The 21,722-nt window shown below is 40.4% G+C and overlaps 1 pseudogene; it reads left to right on the top strand.

Annotated features, from left to right (window-relative positions):
• Positions 1–5,025: 5,025 nt before the first annotated feature.
• LOC142008610 (protein FAM200C-like) lies at positions 5,026–5,858 on the top strand (annotated as a pseudogene).
• The last annotated feature ends 15,864 nt before the right edge of the window (positions 5,859–21,722 follow it).

The raw sequence follows: 21,722 nt of genomic DNA, 5'->3' as shown, positions 1-21,722 counted from the left end.
CCCTACATGAGCGGCTGTGCCTGTGCTGGAGAGAGGGAGAGGTTCCACAGGACATGCGCGACGCTAACATCATAACCTTGTATAAGAACAAAGGAGACAGAAGCGACTGCAACAATTACCGTGGAATCTCCCTCCTAAGCATCACTGGTAAACTTTTCACTCGCGTCATCCTCGGCAGACTCCAGAAGATTGATGAGAGGGTGTATCCTGAATCACAGTGCGGATTCTGCGCAGAGAGGTCTACCGTTGACATGGTCTTCTCTCTGAGGCAGCTGCAGGAGAAATGCAGGGAGCAGAGGAAGCCACTCTTTATTGTCTTCATTGACCTAACCAAGGCCTTCGACTCAGTCAGCAGGGATGGTCTGTTCAAACTGCTCCACAAGATAGGATGTCCGCCACGGTTACTCGAGATGATCCAGTCTTTCCACAAAGACATGAAAGGAACCGTCCAATACGATGGCACATTATCGGATGCTTTCAGAATCAGGAGCAGTGTCAAACAAGGATGCGTCCTTGCTCCGACACTGTTCAGGATCTTCTTCGCACTCCTCCTGAAGCATGCCTTTGGATCTTCAACAGAGGGCATCTTGCTGCACACGAGATCTGACAGGAAACTGTTTCATCTTGCAAGGCTGAAAGCTAAATCTAAGGTGCGGGAAGTCCTCATCAGAGATATGCTGTTCACAGATGACGCTGCTGTTGTGTCACACACAGAAGACCGGCTTCAGAAGCTTCTGGATCTGTTCTCCAAAGCATGCAAGGACTTTGGGCTCTCCATCAGCCTAAAGAAGACAGACGTACTTGCTCAGGACATTGCTGTTTCTCCATCAATCAGCATTGACAACTATACTTTAGAGGTCGTCCACGAGTTCGTTTACCTCGGGTCCACCATCACTGACACCCTGTCCTTGGAGACAGCTAAATAGGAGGATCGATAAAGCAGCCACAACTCTGTCCAGACTCAGTGAGAGAGTGTGGAATAACAACAAGCTGTACACTCATGCCAAATTACAAGTCTGCAGAGCCTGCATCCTTAGCACCCTCCTTTACTGCAGTGAGGCTTGGACCCTGTACGCCCGCCAGGAAAAGAAGCTGAATGTCTTCCACTTGCTCTGCCTTAGGCGCATCCTTGGAATATCGTGGAAGGACAGAGTGTCCAACACCGCCGTCCTTGAGCAAGCTGGAATCCCAACTATGCACACCCTCCTCAGGCAGTTGCGGCTCCGCTGGCTTGGCCACATCCACAGGAGGAATGATGGAAGGATCCCAAAAGACATCCTGTTTGGTGAGCTAGCCTCTGGCAAAAGACCTCCTGGATGCCCCCAGCTGCGCTACAAAGATGTTTGCAAGAGAGAACTCAGGGAAGTACACATCAAACCAGACAGCTGGGAGGAGCTGGCAAACGATCGCAGCAGATAGAGGCAGGAACTATACAAGGGCCTTCGGAAGGGCGAGTTGAGGATCAGACAGCTAGCAAAGGAGAAGCGAACCCAGACAACCATTACATATGCAACAGATGCAGCAAGGACTGTCACTCTCGTGTGGGTCTTCACAGTCACAGTCGACGCTGCAAATGAGGATGCCAAAAGGAACTATGAAGGGCACAATCCATAGTCTACATAGACTGAAGGATGCTACTACTGCTTGATGAACAACAGAAGTATGTTACTATTCTTCTTCATTATTTACATTTGCATAGTATTGCTAAAATCAAAGTTACCTTTTTACATGCAGAACATAGAGTGACTGATTAAACAATGCTATCTAAGCACTTAATTATCAAACCATTTTGTTAAGGTAGATAGATAGATAGATAGATAGTCCTATGGCTCCTTAAAGATTAACACATTTATTAGGGAATAAGCTTTCCTGGGCTCATTAGCCTCTAAGTTGCCACAGAACTCCTCATTGCTTTTATAGAAATATGACTAATTTTGTACAATGTGTTGATTATAGATCTGTATGAGCACACAATTTTTGAAAGAAACTATATTAATTCATAATAATAAAACCTTTAAGCCACACCATCATATATGTTCTCTCAATAAACATAGATGCGCCACGCTAGAGAAGGGCTAGGTTTCAGACAATATGGGCAAAGAGGCAAAGTATTGTCCTTGCATGTTTCCAACAACATTCAGTTTCAGGTGACAACTGCCTGAGTTGCATGCCATAAGCTTACCTGGCTAATTTCAGCTGTGCATCATGTGTTTCCTATACTCTGCTGCTTCACCTCACTGTGGCTAGTGGACATTTTGACTATTGCATGAAAAATCTTTTATAACACAGATGTATGCAGATGGCCAAAGCAAATTCCAGCCTACATTAGTGCTGCCAGAGGGGTTATGGCTCCTTACAGCCACAATCAATGGCACACTATTATAATAATCTTTGTACAAAGTATTGCTAGTAAAGTATTTGAAAACATATAATTTGCTGGTCATAATTGTCCTGTTAAAATATAGGTGGCAACATTGTAAAGTGAAGTTATGAGATTCTCCTGGATGGTGTTGTTTATAATCTTCAAATCCCATAGCCCTGCCCAAACAGTGGCAAATGTGTCCGTCCTAAACAAAGAAACGTATGCTCTGCTCAGTGTTTTTTTTCTAGAAAGTAAAAGGTACCGGAACCCCCCACAGCCCCAGACTGCCCCAGGCTTGACCCCCTTGCAGCCACAAATCATTTCCAGGCTTAACCACCACTTCCACCCCATGCAGCCCAAACAGCCCCCAGGCTTAACCCACTCACAGCCCCAAATTGCCCTGCTCACCCCCAGGCTTAACACCCCACTGCCCCAAATCACCCCCAGATAGCTTAAACTGCCCCCCAGAGCCCCAAAAATTCCCCCTCCTGCTCCCTGGCAGTTTAACCTCCCCCGCTCGGCTACCCCAAACAGATCCCTCTCCTGCCCCCAGGTGGCTTACCCCCCATAGCCCCAAAAAGCCACCCTCCTGCCCTGAGGCTCAACCTCTCACTGTCCCAAACTGCTGCCCCCATCCCCAGGCTCAACATCTTACTGCCTCAAGATGCCCACCCCAGCCCCAGGCTTAACCCCCCAACACAGCCCAAACCACCACTCCCAACCCATGATTCAGTGATTTACCTTACCCAATCCAGTAGCATTATATGCTGCCACCCCCTACTGCTCCTTCACCAGGCTGTCTGCTCTTCATCACAGCTGCATGGCTTCCCCCAGCCATCTGGATCCCACCTCATAGAGGACGGCAGGGGAAATGCCCAGCATCCTGCTTTGCTGAAAATGACTCAATTTAATTGGTTTAATGGCCAGAGATGGTGTCTCAGGAAGCACATGTGTTGCTTCTCATACCTGTTTCCTGAAAATCTGGGTCTTCTGCCTTCCTGCATGCGGTATGAGGGAAGAGTGGGAGTCCCAAGTCCACACCAGCTCCAACTTCATAGGCAGCACATGGCTGTCATGGGGACCAAGGACCAGGGTGTGTGCTGCCTGAGCAGTTGGAGCTGGCATGGACCTGGGTCTCCCATGCCCTCCCATCCCCCGTGCAGGAAGGCATCAGATTGGAGGAAGTAACTGTGAGGCACCTGAGCCAGCTTTTCAGGAAACATGCCAGCTGATTGCAGAGGAAGTAGTGGGCAAGCAACAGACATGACCTTTTAGAAAATGCACCAGCTGTTTGGGGAGGGGAAGCAGTGCATGCACTTTCTGTGACCCTGGACCTGTCATGTCGGTGCAGGGCCCAAGCTACCAGTCGAGCTGTCCCCATCTGTTACCCAGACCTCCACAAGTGAAGTTTCCCCACCCCTCCCATAAATAAAGACAATGATGAAACATTTGTGTTGGACATATTTTATTTAAAAATGAAACCTGGCCAACAAGCCCCCAGTTGGACCCAAGCCCCCATCTGGCCACAGGATCATAACACCCCTGCATCCCCCCCACACCTCAATCCTGAGTCTATCATACACTGGAACCCCATCCTGAGCCTCTCACATGTCCAGTCTTCTGCCACAACATTACTGCACAATTAACACACTGCAGGTCTGTGTCCTGAGCCTATACTATTCCCAGCTCCCCTGCCCTGAGCACCTCATACACCCCACCTGCACCCTCACATCTACAAACCTGTGGTTTGCTCAGCACCCCAGCGCTCCACCTGACCCCAACACTGTCCAGCCTGGAGCCCCCTCCCTGAGCTCCCAGCAGCCTCTTGTCCACCTCTTCCTCCCCCAAAATTCCCTCCCAGAGCTTGCACCTTTCATCCCTTCCCACACCCAAATTCCTCATTCCCACCCCAGAGCCTGTACCTCCTCTCTCAACCCTGTGAGAGTGAGTAAGGGCTGTGGACAGCAAATGATGGAGAGGAGGGGAATGGTGAGGGTGAGACCTCAAGATAGGGGTGACATTTTGGGGGTTGCCCTGACAAGTAAAAAGATGGGAGACCGCTGTCAAAAAACAAAAAAAAGAAGAAAAGAAAAAAATTCAAATTTCATACCAAAAAATGCTTTTTTTTTGTTTTGCCTTTCAATGTGTAGGGGTACCGGTTCTGTTAGTGGGGAGGCCAAAGAACTATGTAGAAGGCAATGGAACTTTTTCAAACTTTCTAGCATGCTCACAGGAGTGTTTGGGAGTGTTCTCTTTTGGGAGGAGGGAGCCAGCATTGCATGGTTACTGGAAGTGGGGCAAATAAAAAGGCAGCATACATCCATACATAATAGTAATGGTAAATAAATATTTGTGAGAACTTACCAAAGTAACTTGCATCCATTTATTTATTATAATCAGGAAAATTATTTTTATATACTTTTTCATTAATATATTATAGCCACAATCACAAAAAGGAAGTATGATGAAGACTACATTAAGTACGGTTCATAGTCTTGGAAGGGAATGGGATCAATCATCTTCAGTGCACAGTGTGCCACAAAGTTCTCAGCAATGGCGCCTTGAGACCTGGTTGTTTCAAGCGACACTTGAAGAACCACGGCACTTTGACAGACCAAATAATCAAAAGAGTTTTTGCTGCTAAACTTGAAAATTTGAAACATATGAAGCTGGACACTAATGGAGCTTTTCATCAAGCACGGGCCAAAACAGTAGAAGCATCTCATGACCAGTCATTGCTCACAGAAAGTGCACATAATTGGAAAAATTCTTGTGAAAGCAGCTGCTATTGTGCTTGGTGTCGAAAGCAAGAAAAAAAAATATTGGAAATTTTGCTTTCCCATGAGTCTGTGAAACGTCTCATCAATGACCTGGTAAAAGATCTTAAGCCTCAAGTTGTGGAGACAGTGTTGGCTTCTCCTTTTTTTGCAATTCAGTGTGATTATACCACTGATGTAGCACAATGCTGTCAGTTGGTTGTCTATGTTCAATTCATTAGCAACAGAACTGTGAAAGAAGAGCTGCTTTCTTCAAAAGAATTGATGACTACATCAAAGGCTTCTGATGTTATAAAAATGATTTCTGACTTTTTGGAAGAAAATAGATTTTCATGGGGAAAACTGTTTGGCATATGCACAGATGGTGCTCCAGTGAGGCTTGGCTTTCACTTTGGATTTGTGACATTGGTGAAAGAAAAAAAACTCTAGCCATAACCACAACTCATTGCATCATACACAGACAAGTGTTGACTGCTAAAAGCTGCCCAGATTACCTTTGTGACTCATTGAATTTGGCCATCAAAATTGTCAATTTTGTGAAGAAAAGTGCTTTAAGTATGAGCCTTTTTTCAGCTCTTTGCATGGATTTGGGAGCGGATAATAACACCCTTCTGTTTCACACTGAGGTATGATGGCTTTCCAAAGGGAACATGCTTTTGAGATTATTCGAACTGAAAGACAAAGTGGAAATTATCCTCCAGCAACACAGAAAAAAGTAGAGTTATGTCATGGAGTTGTGGACCAAACATTTCAACTTTTACTGGCATACTTTGTCCACATTTCTGAAACTCTGAACAACTTCAGTTTGCAGCTGCAAGGAAACAACATTGCAAACATTATAATGCACCACAATGCCATCAATGCGTTTATGGAAAAAATCCAGCTTTGGAAATGTCAAACACAAGCTCAGATGTATAACTTTTTGTCTTTTCTGACATTTTCATCACTTGCTGAACATGAAGGTTTACAAGAAATTTGTAAAGAGGATGTGAAGAACAAAACTGTGTTTCATCTGGACTGACTTGCTCATGAATTCAACTGCTTTTTCCCTACAACTTTTCTGCAAACCCCATTCATAAATTAGTACGCAGTCCATTCAACATCGATGTAGATTCATAGCCAGAAGTATTGCAAAAACAATTACTCAAAATTACAAAATAGAATATGATTCAAGTGAGAAAGATAATTTTGTAAACTCAAGTTTGGAGGAATTTTGGATAAAATATTTCCCAATGTACTCAAAAGTTGGAGAAGTGCTATGTATTATCCTTCCATTGTCGTCAATATACCTCTGTGAAAAAAAGTTTTTCAAGTTTAGTCATATTAAAAAGGAAACAAAAAAAACCGACTGGATGTGAAAGATGATTTGCATTGTGCACTTTCATCTTTCAAACCTAGGATTTCCCAAATTGTGAAGAACATGTAGCATCATCCTTCACATTAAATTTGTTTTGTTCTGCTATTTCTGATGTTAAATTCCATTTTATTAAATTTTTGGGCCAAAAATCTATTTGTGCTTATTTTTAATTTGAAATAAATTCACACCAGGTTTTTGTGTTTATTTTAAATTTTAAATTATGAATTGAATTTTGTGTTAAAAGAGGGTTTGGGGGATGACAAAGAAGAAGTGAGGAGGCATGAGGGTTTCTCAAAAATCAAAAAGGGGGTGTGATGCCAAAAAGTTTGGGAACCACTGATTTAGTAACTCCAGTGAAGACCAGCCAAATTGACTGCAGATTTCTCTCTGGTCAACCCTGTTATTCTACACAGGACAAGAAGAGTAATGGAGGAACTTGTGATAATTTGAATTAATACACTAGGAATTAACATTATGCATGTAGCTGGAGTTGCATGTCTTAAGCTGACTTTCTGCTGTAGTGTAGATACAGCCTCAAATTACATTTCAGGCTTTCTTGACAACTTCTGGGTTTTTTATTGTTGTTGGTTATTTTTATTGTTACACTAGATGACCAACAATGCATCAAGAAATTAAAAAAATCATTATTGACATATTTGTTAGGTTTTAAACATCTTTAAAGAATGATTAAATAGCATTTAACATTATATTCCTTAAGCAATCCTTATTCTTGGGCTGAATTCTAGGAAGATGTTTGGGTTTAAAAGGTTTGTGGGGGCAGCATCATGTGATCCTAGCAAGCCACTCTCTGCAAGCTGATACCATAATAAGATCATGGGTAAAGGCGCTTCTTACTTTCTTGCTTCCTTTCTTGTTAAGAACCTCATGTTCTTTACGTGAATGTGAATTGCTGTTTGTGCTAAAGAGCCCTCTTTGGTAACTATAATTGTTCATATGGATCTAATAATATTTCTTCTTTTATGCTTAATAGTGTGCTTTTAGTCTTCTTTTTTGCATATTAATTAATTTTTCATTATTTTTTTTCTCAGCTAAGACTCCCACTTGACCCTGGATTATATTCTTCCACAGCAAAGGTACTAAACTGGAGGCTGTGTTTGTCTTACTTCCCATCTCTGTGTGAGTGAGAAGGGTTACCTAGAACTCGTTACCAACCTATGTGTGTGACATGGTGAAAACTGTACTGTGGGTCTTTGCTAAGGGATAGTTAACATGTTTGATGTTTTTTTCCTGTAGGGAATTATCCATTTTTCTCTTATTTTTAAGACATATTTGAAAACATGGGGGAATACAGAGCCAGATCTGGGGACCTTTACTCACACTGAATAGTACTTTGACACCAAGGAATTATTATAATTGTTCAGCTAATTTTACCACATTGTATTTACAAGTTTACTTAATATTTACTTTTGGGGGGAGTCATATTTGCATTGTTTTTATTTTGGCAAAAAAGAACTCTCCTTCAAGAACAAGATGGGGCACTCATCACCAAAACCGTGTGTTTCTAGTGGGGTCCCATCAGAATTGGTTCTTGTCTGTATGCTATTTAACATTTTTACTGATTACTTGGAAGAAAACATGAAATTATCATTCATAAACTTTGACGATAACAGAATAATTGGGTAAGTGGTAATTAAGAAGAGCATAACCCATTGATTCAGCGCGACCTGGATGACTTGATACGCTGAGCTCAAGCAAAAAATATGCATTTTAATATGGCTAAATGTACAAGTGTACATCCAGGAACAAAGTATGTACAGGATTCTTACAGGATAATGGACTCTATCCTGGGAAGCAATGACACGGAAAAATATTTGAGGGACATGATGGAAAATCAGCTGAACATGAAGTTCTAGTGTGAGATGTGGGTTAATGTTAATGTGATCCTGGGATGCATACATGGAAATCTTAAATAGCAGCAAAAAGCTTATTTTACCCCTGTACTTGTCACTGATGTGACACCACTGTTACAACGTGTGCTGGTGTCAATAGTTCAAGGAGGATAGGCCTATAATGCAGGACATAGATAAATTTTAGAAGATGACGATGTTGTGCAGTATGATTACATATGATTGCTTATATCCTTAGGATTATCGCTGCCATACAGTTGCAAGAAATTTTGTACAAAATATGCTATTTAATGTATGCTATCTATGAACATGTAATATGCTCATGTAAATCTGGAGTCCATTTGGGGCCAGTGATTTTCCAAATGCTTGAGATATGGGCTTTGTTTGAGACAGTAAAATTCTGTGCCCATGGCACAATATATAGAAGATTCCTGACATACCTCAGTTTTTCCTCTTTTGTTCCCTGTTTCTCTGGACTGTGGATTTACAACTAAAATGAACATTTTGAACTATGGAGTGAGGATCTTCCAGTTTTTTGCAAATTACCAGAGAAACTTTCCAAGCCAGCAGTTTATTGCATCACTGATCTATGAACCCCTATGTATGGACTATGTAACTGTTATTAACTCTTTGTCTTCTTTTATTTTATTATTCAGCCATTAGTTTTTAGCTACTAAAGGAATGGCATCAGCATGATTATTGGGTAAACATATGAGTTACAAGTTGACTTGACTAAGTGGCCAATTACTAGGGATAAGATGGACCTATATTAGATTAAATTGGTTTTCAGTAAGCACTCACTGTTGTGTTTGGTATCTGGGTGTGAGCCAAGGGCTGGAATGCCTAAGGAGGATGCATGTTGATTTGTGAAGCAGTGTGGTGAGACAGAAGTTCACTTTTGTTACTGTCTTAGTATAATCTAAACATAGAATAACAGTGTGTTTGGTGTGAGTCTGCCCTTTTTCTCAGCACTTAGCCCTGAATTTGCTCTTCTTAGTGGGCCACGGAGGTAGGGTGACAGACAACATGAGTGTAAAGGACAGATTAAGAAACCTCTCTTCATACCCAAGGGCAGTGGCTCACATAATTAGTTCTATTTAATAAATGGGGGAATTCATCTGATTATTGCATACCAACATAAATATGAAGCATGCACAATAGGGCCCTAAATGAATAGTAATATTAACTGACATAAAAAAAAAGCTTAAAAACTTATTGAGATTCAATGGCTACAGTATAGTTACATGAGATATCTAAGCCACTTTGCACATAAAAATCTACCTCACCCACTCAAGGATCAAGGTGAACAGAACACACTAGATTTGTTTCCATCTCTTGACATATTCACACATTTTCACAGTAGAAATTGGTGGGGATGAATGAGGTTTCAAAATTGGCTATTGAACAGTAGCTTTGAAATGGCAAAACACATTTATATAGAAAGATAAATTTTTGGTAAACATTTTCTGATCGGGGGATAATAGTAGATTAATAGATCCATTGGTTATAAAAGGACAACTGTGATTATCTAGTCTGACCTTTTTTGATAACTGGACCTCTAAATTTTTAGTCTCCACTGTAAGAAGTGAGTGAAAATTCATAAAATGTCCTACTTTAGAGCAATAACTGTTGTTGGGAAAAGAAGCAAAAGAAAGGCAGACTAAATTAATCCAAACTAAAACGGCTACCCATATAAGTCAAGGACCATGTTAAACTCATGCTAGCAAGCAAGAACAAAATCCCAGAAATCAATTAGACATTTATTGTTTTACTGAGTCTGCTTTGGATATTGCTTCTGATGCCTCCATCTTGTCTGATGATTATACCCAAGTATGTAAAGCCCTCTGTGGTTGTCAGGTCATGGCCGTCGATTTTGACTGATGCTGGTGCTTCAGTGTTTAGGATTATGACTTCTGTCTTCTTCTGGCTGACTTAGCCTGATCTGTTCTCTGAAGATGCAGAGTCAATTTGTCTTCTCTTGCATATGACGATGTGTATGAGAGAGCAGCATGAGGTCATCAGCAAAACTGAGATTTTCTACTGTGGAAAAGATGGTCCACCTAATGCCTGTTGGCTCATCTTCTGTTGTATGCCACATAACCCAGACTATTTCTGAGTTAAAGAGCATTGGAGACATATGTCCCTACCTTATTCCAATCTTAACTTCAAAACACAGTTCATTATTTCCCACGCTGCATGTAAATTTGTCATGAAAACTCTTGATGAGCTGTACTACTTGTTGTGACATGACATATGCTCTCCGAATATGACAAAGATTTTCCCTATCAATGTTGTCGAAGGCTTTTTCCACATTAATAAAGTTGACGAATAATTTCCTTTGTCATTCAATGAATTGCTCAACGATGTCATGCAGTACAAGAATTTGATCTACATGCCTTTTTACTTCTTGCTATTTCAATCTTTTTAATATAAAGACAGTTCTGATTGCTTGTTTCTATGACCTATTAGCAATTCAAGGATGAGAAGGATAGAAATGGTCTTCTGCAATTTCAGATTTTATTGTAACAAGGATGTCACAAAGATTTTTTTCTTATAAGCGAAGAATTTTTTTGAAATATGACCTGGAAGAGTGAAGTTAGAGATAAGCTATGTTTAATACTATGTCAGTCAAGCTTGATTAGCTTGTGCTGCTATCCAGATCATCACCTTGTCATGGTGAGTGGGCTTGTGTGTTCCAGTAAACCCAAGAGTGATGCCAAAGGGAGTCTCATGCTCCCAGCAGGGTCACCCCAGCAGCAAGATCAAGGGGGAGGGTCCAGACAAAGAATGATCCTACAAGTCCTCAATGGCAGAACAGGTAGAGGATAGCAAAGGTAATGCCACAAAGGTTGTGAAGGAGGATGAAGACTGAAGTGGACAGGAGACTCCCAGTTGTCATGGATTCCCTGCCACTGGACCTGAGTTTTCTATCCATCAAGAACTGTTTGGCGGATGCAGTGCAACAGTTCCCCCATATTAACAGCAGTCACACACATGCATCTTCCTCTGTGTGCTACTCTCCTAAACTTAAGCCCTACTGTGATTTACAAATGGTGTCAGGAGTTGGATACTTTTAACCATGAACTAGGATGTAGGCAGTGTATATATGTATCAGTCATTCCATTTTGAGGACTGAGGTGATAGAATGGTCTGGCTGCTGCATCCATGACTGAGCAGCCCTATTTTTGATACAATCTGCTCAACAAGCATGTTGAAGGGTACTAGAAAAGGTTCCCTAAACACAGTCCACCTCAGTCCCCCTCATTGGATAAGTTCATATGGTGGGTTCACCTCCATGTGGTCAAAATCAAACAGTATATTTTGGAACATGGAATATTTGGACTCTAATGGACAATCCAGACAGTGAGTGACCCAAAAGATACACAACAATTATCACCTGTGAGCTGCAACAATTCAACATCGATATTGTTATCTACATAGACCAGAAGAAGGACAGCTTAGAGAAGGTGGAGGAGACACATTATTCTGGAAAGGAACCCCAAAGGAAGAAAATAGTATTAATGGAGTAGGATTTGCCATCAAAAATCAACTGACAAAGATCCTATCTGAAGTCCCTGTTGGCATCAATGAGTATCTCATGACTCTGTGCTTGAAGCTTGCTAAAACCAACAGGCAACTGTCATCAGTGCTTATGAACCAACTCTAGATGCTACAGATGATATGAAGGAGAAGTTCTACACCCAACTGGACACAGTCCTGAAAGACATACCCAAAGAAGCCAAGATTATTCTCTTGGGGGATTTCAATGCCAGGGTCGCAAGAGATGCAGCTCTCTGGCAGACTACCATAGGGAAAGATGGAGTAGGTAACACCAACTCCAATAAAGTACTCTTCCTTACAAAACGTGTGGAACACAAGCTCATCATTACAAACAACCTCTTCCACCAGAAAAACAAATTTAAAAAATCATGACAATGTCCTCGATTGAAGCACTGATACCTCATAGACCATGTTATCATCCTCACTTGGGATTGATGTGATGTCCTTCTCACACGTGCAATGACTAGTGCTGATGACTGCTGGACTGGTCACTGCTTTATTCAGTCCACAATGGCGATTAGGATTGTCACCAAATGGAGAAGTCAGAGAAAACCATTCTGATGAAAGATCAATGTGCAAGGTTTGAAGGACCCCATCAGCTGAAATGAGTTCCAGATATCACTCGTAAGGAAGCTGCCAACAGTACACTCAGAAGATGTGGAAGATCATTGGTGTTAATTGAAAAATGCCATCATTGGAGACTGTGGTGAAACCATCGACCACCAGACCAGGAAAACCTGTGCCCCTCCAACGGCTACCAATACCTGACTCCTTTGTGATAAGATCTGTGTATCCAGAATTGGGCTGATCAGCCATCAATGGACTCACAAATAAAAGCATGACATGAAGACACCCTACTCGTTATTGAGTGACCTCTAAGAAGAAACTTGTGCTATCAGTATGATATTCCCATGATAGGCTGACATGATGTTAAAGACTACTAATGTGGTCTCCGCTGATCAAAAAGTATCTAATATAGTCACAGAGTCACAGAATAACTGGCCTCTTCAGAGGAATTGGGGCTCAGCATCACCCATGACAAGCTCAGATTGTCTTTCCAGATAGCAAAATTATTTTTATTAAGTGACTAATTCCTTCTAAGCCTATGGATACAAAATGAAAAAAAGTAAAATTTTAAGTGGAAGCCAGTAACACTACAGCTTTCTGTGCCAGGAAGGAAAGAATTCTGGGAAACTGCAGGTGGCAAGAGGGACTCCAAGAGAGAGCAGAAGGGTTTGTGATTGGGCTGTAGGAAGGATGTCTGGGGACTTCTGATAATAAGAAAAGAGCAGAGTCAGGTACTCAAGTGATAGACAGAAGCTTTAACAGTGCACAGGGAAAAGGCAAGGCAGGTCTTGTACCTGTTGCAAAAGCAGCAGTGATCTCTATGTCTAAAAATACTGTTACACCTCCCCTCTCCTGTCTCTCATTAAATGCCTGTGAGATGGCTTTCCCTACCACCCTCTCCCAAAATGCGTGTTGAGATGAATGGGCTGTCTGAGCAGCTCCCAGGTAGATAAGCCATCTGGGACCCTGATCAGGTGGCAATCTTATGCCCACAACATCGACACTCCACATCTATACAGCAGGTCTCTGATCAAGCAGCAATCACATGTCCCAGGCATGGACATTGCCTGAGGTGGGATTTGACAAACCAGAGAAGGCCAAGTCATCTCTAGCCGCAGAGCAGGATGAGCAGGTCCTTAAAAGGCAAAGGAGCCAGAGGCTTTGGTAGTGCTCTCACAAGATTGCACCTTCTGGGACTGTCTGGCCGGTGGTCCACTTTGTCGCGTTCCATTGTGCCCCAGGAGGACTTATCTCCATTTCACAGTCCATCACTGTGCTGTGGGAAACTTGCCTCACAGAATCCTAACATGTCCAGTGCTATGCCTGTCCTGAAAGTGTGAGTATGTGAGTGTGAATGTGAAAACCTTCCCTCACTTTCTTGAGCTTAGTTATCAGTGAAATAAACATGCTGCTTTCTGCCAAACTTTTGTGGATCGTTAGTCCTCCCTAAGCTTAGTAGCTGGCCCAATTTTGGGTAAAAGTACCTTCTTGAGCTGCCCAGGGAGCGGGAAGAGAGGGTCCTTTCACAACAAGAAGCTGAGATTTGGGAGGAAGAGACTTTATTTCATGTTTATTTGGACTTAAATAAATTAAAACTCCAGCACGAATTTTTTTTCTTATGTATTTTGCACTGTATAAAAGGGACCTTGAGCTGAAGGGGAAACTCAGGAAAGGTGCTGCAGAGCCAAACCTAAGCCAAGGAGTTGCTTAGGTGGTGGAAAAATTGCTATGGTTATTTTAACAGGCCTCCTCATTGTTGTCTTTTTGTATCCTAGTATTTTGTGAGGATAGATTGCCTAGTCTGTACCAAATTATATATTTCAATGAATGTGGTCACTGTAATAATCTAAGGATACCTATGCTGATTCAATTGGAAGATCTCTGTCTTTCTGGACTAAAAACATAGCTTGTTTTCATTTAAAGACATTCTATGAATGGTTAAAACAGAGTAAAGTATTCCAGGCTTAAAAGTTGCATGAAGCCTGATGTGTGGGCTGCATCTTGGAAGTCCACAGTGATGGATTGACGCATTGGTGCTAAACACTTGGTTCTTTGTCATGTGTTTATCCAAGTACATGGGGTATTCTAGCACACATGATGTTTTTCAAGGCATAAGTTATGATCACACTGAGCTTGCACTAGAGTTTCAGTAACAGGCCCTTTGAGAGTTGAATATTTGTTCTAATTTGATTTCACCTCTCCCTCACCAAACTACTTAGCTCTGAATGTACACACCCACTAGCTTCAAAATTTAAAGTGTGTTCATTGTCCTAGACTGTAATCTAAACAGATATAGCAATGAACCACTAAAATTCAATTGATTACTGTAAGAACATTACATGTGTTCCAATTTTTAAATGATTTTGTTTTTTTTTAAATATCTGGGGGAAAATGTAAGAGCTTGTTACCTCTGAGGTAATATATGACAACACAGCGAATATTAAAGAACAAAGAAACCAACAAACAAGCCTATTTTCCAATGTACATACATCTGGAAAAAAAATCAGCCTTTCTAACTGGACTGTTAGTCAACTGACTGTTTAAACAATTCACTGTACTTTGACCTTTTAAACTATGTTAATGTTCCTTTTGAACAAGTGCTTTAAAATGTTGCCCCTTCAGCTTTAGCAACAGCAATTTTCAGTGTTAGGGAAGGGAATTGGCCCTCTACACTTTATTTAAAAATAAAAAGCCTACATTTATTATCAACCTGCCCCCTGGGTTTTTCTCCCCAGACCCCACCTCTAAAAGCATAATCGTTCACCATTGCAGTCCATAAAAGTTTTCCCACTGATTCCAATGACAGTAGGAGAAGACTGATAAGGCCCTATTTTTGAGATGCTGTATATTTCCTGTGGACAGGTGAGGGAAATCAGCTGTATCAGCAATATTTGGTATGGGGATGGATTATACTGCAAAAAATGTAATACTTGTAAGATATAAATTTGTTCTGTATTGTTTTTCTAACTATAACCTCAATTGTTTTATATTGCTAGCTGTTCTTTTGGCTCTGAAGGGTATGGAAAGGAGTAGGTAGATTTTGAAAATAGCTTATTTGAGTATATATTCCTTTTGAAGATTTTTTTTTTCCTTTTGTGTGTTGGTTTGCTGCCACTCACTTACCTTTGTTCCAACTTTTTTCCTCTTCTTCAGTGTCCCTGAACGTGATTGGTTAGTTTCATGGTCTCATGCTATTGTTCAAGATGTTTCTATGGTGAGTGATTTAATTTCACTAGATTTGTGGCTTTCTCCTGCTGTGCTTGTACAATGGCATTGATGTGGATTGTTGAAAGGGAGAGTCTGAAGCCAGGTGGAGTTAATTAAGATGAGGTAGGTACCAAAAATAAATATATACATAAATAAATAAATAAACAGAAAGAAAGAGCAAAAGCAAACCTGTCAGTTGATGATACAGCAAACACAAACACATTTTTGATGACAGATTATGTCATTTCAAATAGTGAGAGCAACTGAAAGCCAAGAGGCAATGTCCTGTCTGCTCAAACTGAAGCTCACATGGAGGAAGAAGTCATTCATTTTCTGTGAATAACTGAATAGTCACAGGGATTCTGAGAAAGCACACTACAGCGCCTGTAATGAAAGAATTCAGTGAACACACAGGAAAAATACAGAACCCCCCCTCCCCTCCCAAGAGTCATGTCATGCATACATGCAGTTGATACATTGACTTTGCAGTTACTTATTAGCTTTATCATGTAAATAAAGTTATTGACATTGATTCAGGACAAAAGAGAACAGACACAGTCCTGTGTTATTTGAAACGTGTGCTGGAGAAAGAAATGAAGAGTTAATGTATTACCATAGTCTGCCAAACATTTTAGGCTGCAGAAACCTAGTTTTATTTAACACATATATTCAGGAAAAAACAGAGAAAAGCTGACTGTAAAATAACACAAGAGGAGAGATGTATACATTTGTCTCATACTGCACTGATTGGAAAAGTTTGTTAGTTTAAAGGTGTATCTGTGTTAATCTAAAAGTCTACAAATCAGCACAATAATACATGGAAGAGAAATCTGAGTGAGAGCAGGAGAAAGCTTGAGTATCTCATGGTTGCATAAGGGAAGAAAACAGAGCAGAAGGGTATTGTAATCTGTGGAGTTGGTGCTTGATAAATCTAGAGAGAAAGAAGTTGGGGGAAATGAGAAGCAGTTGATGGCTACAGCCTATTTGGTTCTGTGTTGAATTAACTGTCTTAGGGAAACTAGTGCTTGTGTTTTGCTGATAGAATTGCCTTTGGTATGAAAATGAAATGGAAACATAAGCCTGCCTCTGTATTTAATCTGTGTATTTATATTATGTGCAGTATCATGGTATATATAGGTGCTAAAATAACTCTGTAAGGCAATTTTTTCACTCAGCCACTATTCTTTCTACTTATGGAATCTGAGCACTCAAGGAAAATCTATTATTAGCTCTGGTCTTTCTTTATTTTCCAAAGAAACGTGGATAGGTCATTCTGCAAGGTGACAAAGGAAAAGAGATGGGATTTTACTTTCACACAGAAGATGCTAATGTTCAGAGTCTATTCTGATTCCTGATGGCATGGAATTTTGTGTCCAGGCCATGGCAATGCCCAAGGACCAACCCTCGTTGACAAAGGTTGCTAGGGGCTACTGCTGTCATAGGCTACATCTGCACTAGTCCCTTTCTTTCAGAATGAGCATGGTAATGAGCGAGGTAGGAAGATGCTAATGAGGTACTGCCATGAATATGCAGTGCCTCATTAGCACAATAGCAACCATGGTGATTTGAAAGTTCCGCTTTCGAATCGTGTGCTGCCTGTGTAGATGGGAGCCTTTCAAAAGGACTCCCCAGTCTTTGAAAGACCCTTATTCCCAAAACCAAATAGTAATAAGGGGCTTTCAAAGACTGGAGGGGCCTTTCGAAAGACCCCCATCTACACAAGTGATGCCTATTTGAAAGCAGCACTTTCAAATCGCCACGGCTGCCATTATGCTAATGAGGCATGGCATATTCATGACAGTGCCTCATTAGCATCTTCTGACCTCTCTCATTATCATGCTCCTTATGAAAGGAAAGGGCTAGTGTAGGTGCAGCTTAAGATAGTTAAGGCTTAGTTCATTGAGTGCTCTGTAGACTAGGACCAGGACTTAGCCTTGAGGTAGATTTGGTGCTGCCAAGGTAGCCAGTACAGCAGAAAGGTAAGTAGAATGGTGCCTTGTAATTGTTCTGTCTGACTCAGAAAGTGGCCTGCACTGGGCTATACCAGTGAGAGTCTTCTTATGGCCTTCACTGCTTGTTAACGTGAATCATAAAGCAACACTGCGTCACTATATCTTCATTTCAGAAAGTGCATTTTTAATTAGATAAACCAGATGGAGAGCATATGGCAGCAATATTCAAAAACTTAAGTAAATAATAAGATTTGCAGTTCAATGTTCTTATCACTTGTAACATTCAGAGACATTCCTGAGACCTCAGGAGGCCATGGAGTCCATCCCAACAGGACAAATCCCAACTAAATCATCCCACCCAGGGCTTTGTCAAGCTGGAACTTACAGATCTCTAGAAATGATTCTACTGTCTCCTTAGGTAACCCTTCCAGAGCCTCACCACTCTCTTAGGCTATGTCTACACTAGCCAAAAACTTTGAAATGGCCATGCAAATGGCCATTTCAAAGTTTACTAATGAAGTGCTGAAATACATATTCAGCGCCTCTTTAGCATGCGGGCGACCGCGGCACTTCGAAATTGACACGGCTCGCCGCCGTGCGGCTCATCCCGACGGGGCTCCTTTTTGAAAGGACCCTGCCTGCTTCAAAGTCCCCTTATTCCCATCTGCTCATAGGAATAAGAGGACTTCGATGTAGGTGGGATCCTTTCGAAAAGGAGCCCCGTCTGGATGAGCCATGTAGCAGTGAGACACATGAATTTCTAAGTGCCGCGGCCACCCGCATGCTAATGAAGCGCTGAATATGTATTTCAGTGCTTCATTAGTAAACTTCAAAATGGCCATTTCGAAGTTTTTGGCTAGTGTAGACATAGCCTTAGTGAAATAGTTTTTTCCTAATATCCAAACTAGACCTTCTCCACTGTAACTTGAGACTATTGCTACTTGTGTCATCTGTCACCACTGAAAGCAGCCTCTCGCTACACTTTTTAAAACCACATTGATCCCCCATTTCAGGTAGTTGAAGGCTTCTATAAAATCCCCCATCACTCTTCTCTTTTGCAGATGAAATAAGCCTAAATCCCTCAGCCTCTCCTCATAAGTCATGAGCTCCAGTCCCCTAATCATTTTACCCTTCACTGGACTCTCTCCACTACATCAACATCCTTTCTGTAATGGGAGGGTTCAGAATTAGATGCAATGCTCCAGATGAGGCCTCACCAGTGCCAAGTAAAGGGGAATAATCACTTCCCTAGATCTTCTGGCAATGCTCCTACTAATGAAAATAAAACTTACCTTCTGTTACCTTCTTGCAGTAACTTTTCAAAGTGCAGTTGCTACACACAATGCCTCAGAGGGGTTGATGTGTTTGTCTATAGCTTCACAAAAGAAAAACAAAACAAAAACAAAACCACAAGCAGTTCAGTAGCACCTTAAAGACTAAGAAATTTATTTATCAGGTAATGAGCTTTCCTGGGTAAGACCCAATGCTTCAGATTTGGAAATTCTGGTAGAAGTATCTTTTGTAGTCTTTAAGTTGCTACAGAACTGCTTGTTTTCACATACAGTACGCAAATCAAGGTCCTTCATTTAATTAATCAAGTTCAATAACAAAATATATTTAAGCATACTTATTTTTCTAAACAGGATATTTTGTTTATTCCAATGGAAGCATAAAACAGGTCTTTGAAATTTGAGTGTATTTGAGAGTGCTACATAGGAAGACATAGGGAGAAACAGAAACCTACTGCTGATCATTGTTTTATTTCTTATTTATATCTTAGTTACAGAGTCTCAATTTCTGTAAAAAGACTATCATCCATAGACACAGTAAATATTAAAAATTAAAAAATATGAAATCACAATAAGCAAAGACATAGTCTCGGAAAAGCTCTGTTTGACTAGAGGAGGAATTTTACCTGAGTAAGGCAAGATAGGCAGCCAAATTCATAGAACCCAATTTTATTCTGAAGTTTCTTAGCGTAAATTTGAAGTTTTCTAAATAACTTACATATGAGTTATAGTTTACTTAGCTCTTTTCTGAAAATTGCCATTCATTTAAATTTTACTATCCAGAACAAGTGGGAAGCTGTAGTTCAATGCAATAGTGGGTTGCTATTACAGAAATCCTTGAAAAAAATGTGTTTTAATTCAGTTGATTAGCATTGAGTCCAGAACTGACAGTTGTTTTTCATTCCGAGACAATTATAAGTTAAGTTGGGAGAATCTTCTTTGCAATAAAATTATTCCTATTCTTCTCTCACTATTCTAGCTACCTTTCAAACTGTCCAGTACCATTTAAGGTCAAATGTAAATGCACCACACAGTGGTAAATGACTTGTTAACTCCTAGGGCAGGGACCATCATTTTGTTCAATGAAGAGTGCGTGGTAGAAAGGTCACTAATTGGGTCTGTCAGGTGTTATTACAACATAAATGTTAAATGATGGCACAATGGGGAAAAATGCTCAGAAAGACCTTGAAGCACTTCATATCTCCCAAACTCTTCTTTGTGGGGGAAAATTAGCATGACCAATCTTGCCTCCAGGATGTTTGGGTTTGAATTTGAAAGCTAACACAAAGGCATGTGGGAACAAAATAAATTGGCTGGAACGTAATACATCACAAAATGCTGAAAATAGATTGCGTTAGAGGAGATTTAAAAGGAAAGAGAAAAACGTGCATCTCTTGAAGAAACTTGAAAAAATGTCAGTGCTAGCAGTAAGCCAATATTTCCATTTCTGAGCTCAAGGGACTGTTAAATAACAAGCAATGATTTCAGGCATTAAGTAAATGTAAATGAAGGTATTCAAAAACCTGTGAAAAGATACTGTTAAAACAGATTTGGTATATTTTAGAACACTGCAGTTCCATAGTTCTGCTCTAAATCAACAAGATGATTTACCTCCTAGAGGCATATCACACTAGTGAGTATTCATCAATAAGTAAGAAAGGTGTCATGTCTTGACAAAGCAAACTACAATATATTCCAAAGTGCAAAATTCAATAGTAAATGAAATATTAATCCTCTCTAATGAGTTTAATGTGCCATTGAAAAATAATTCAGACTCAAAACATAGGTTTCAATTAATCTATTTTTAAATGAAAATATAAGACAAAATGCTTGAATTACAAATTTTTGAAATTCCAATTTAAATGGCTTTTTGGAGTTAACCCTTATTGTGCTATGTTGGAAACTCAAACACAACATAGCTTTGCATGTGCATAAACCAAAAAAGTGATAATCAGTCCGAGTGTGATGCTCTATACATAATGTAAATTAAATGGCATAGCATAATTTAGTTTTACAAGTCTTTCAATTTCATATTCAGCTGTTTTATCTGTAAGTTTCTTATGAATAATAAATATAGATGTACTTTTATGAATAAAAGCACAATATTAAAATCCATAACTTCCTTAGCACTAGTGGAGTTGTTACTCATTAGCTGGACTCATTCAGGTAACACTGCGAATTTGCAAAAATACCAATGAATCCTGATAGTCCTCAGATTTTTAGAATATCAGCGTTGTGGTCTGTTACTCAAAAGTGAACAAGTCACTAATGATGAGTCAGCTAAATTTATTCATCTGCTGTTTGAGGAATATTTATGAATAACAAATAGATTTATAGAAATCAGAATGAATTCATGAATAAGGGATACATTCATAACAAGTAGTATTTTTAATAAATGGTTTAACCAGCATGCGTAATCAACACAGTCATTTTCCACTCCCGCAAATTATGAAATTTCTCAGTGATGGTTGTACTGCATATACCACATATTTGGAAATCTAGTAAGAAAATACACAAATATGGCTTAAAGCTTTCTTAATCTGGGTTTAACCAGCATTGCTCCCACAGTACATAAAAGACACTTTTTGTGTGAACAGCTGCTAATCTTGCACTGAGTTGGAACAACTCTCTTGTTGTTCTACTGTACAAGGGACTCTTAAACCACTACTCCACTGTAGGTACTCACGGTCACTGTGGTGTTGGTGGTTACCCCTACATACAATAGAACCCCTTTCCTAGCTTCACCAGCAGTGGGAAGGATGAGAGACTATTCTCAGGTAAC

This window comes from Carettochelys insculpta, chromosome 1 (genome assembly GCF_033958435.1).
Source record: "Carettochelys insculpta isolate YL-2023 chromosome 1, ASM3395843v1, whole genome shotgun sequence".
Lineage (NCBI taxonomy): Eukaryota > Metazoa > Chordata > Testudines > Carettochelyidae > Carettochelys > Carettochelys insculpta.
The sequence above is the reverse complement of the archived record's forward strand: the minus strand, read 5'-3'. Positions and strand labels throughout refer to the sequence as shown.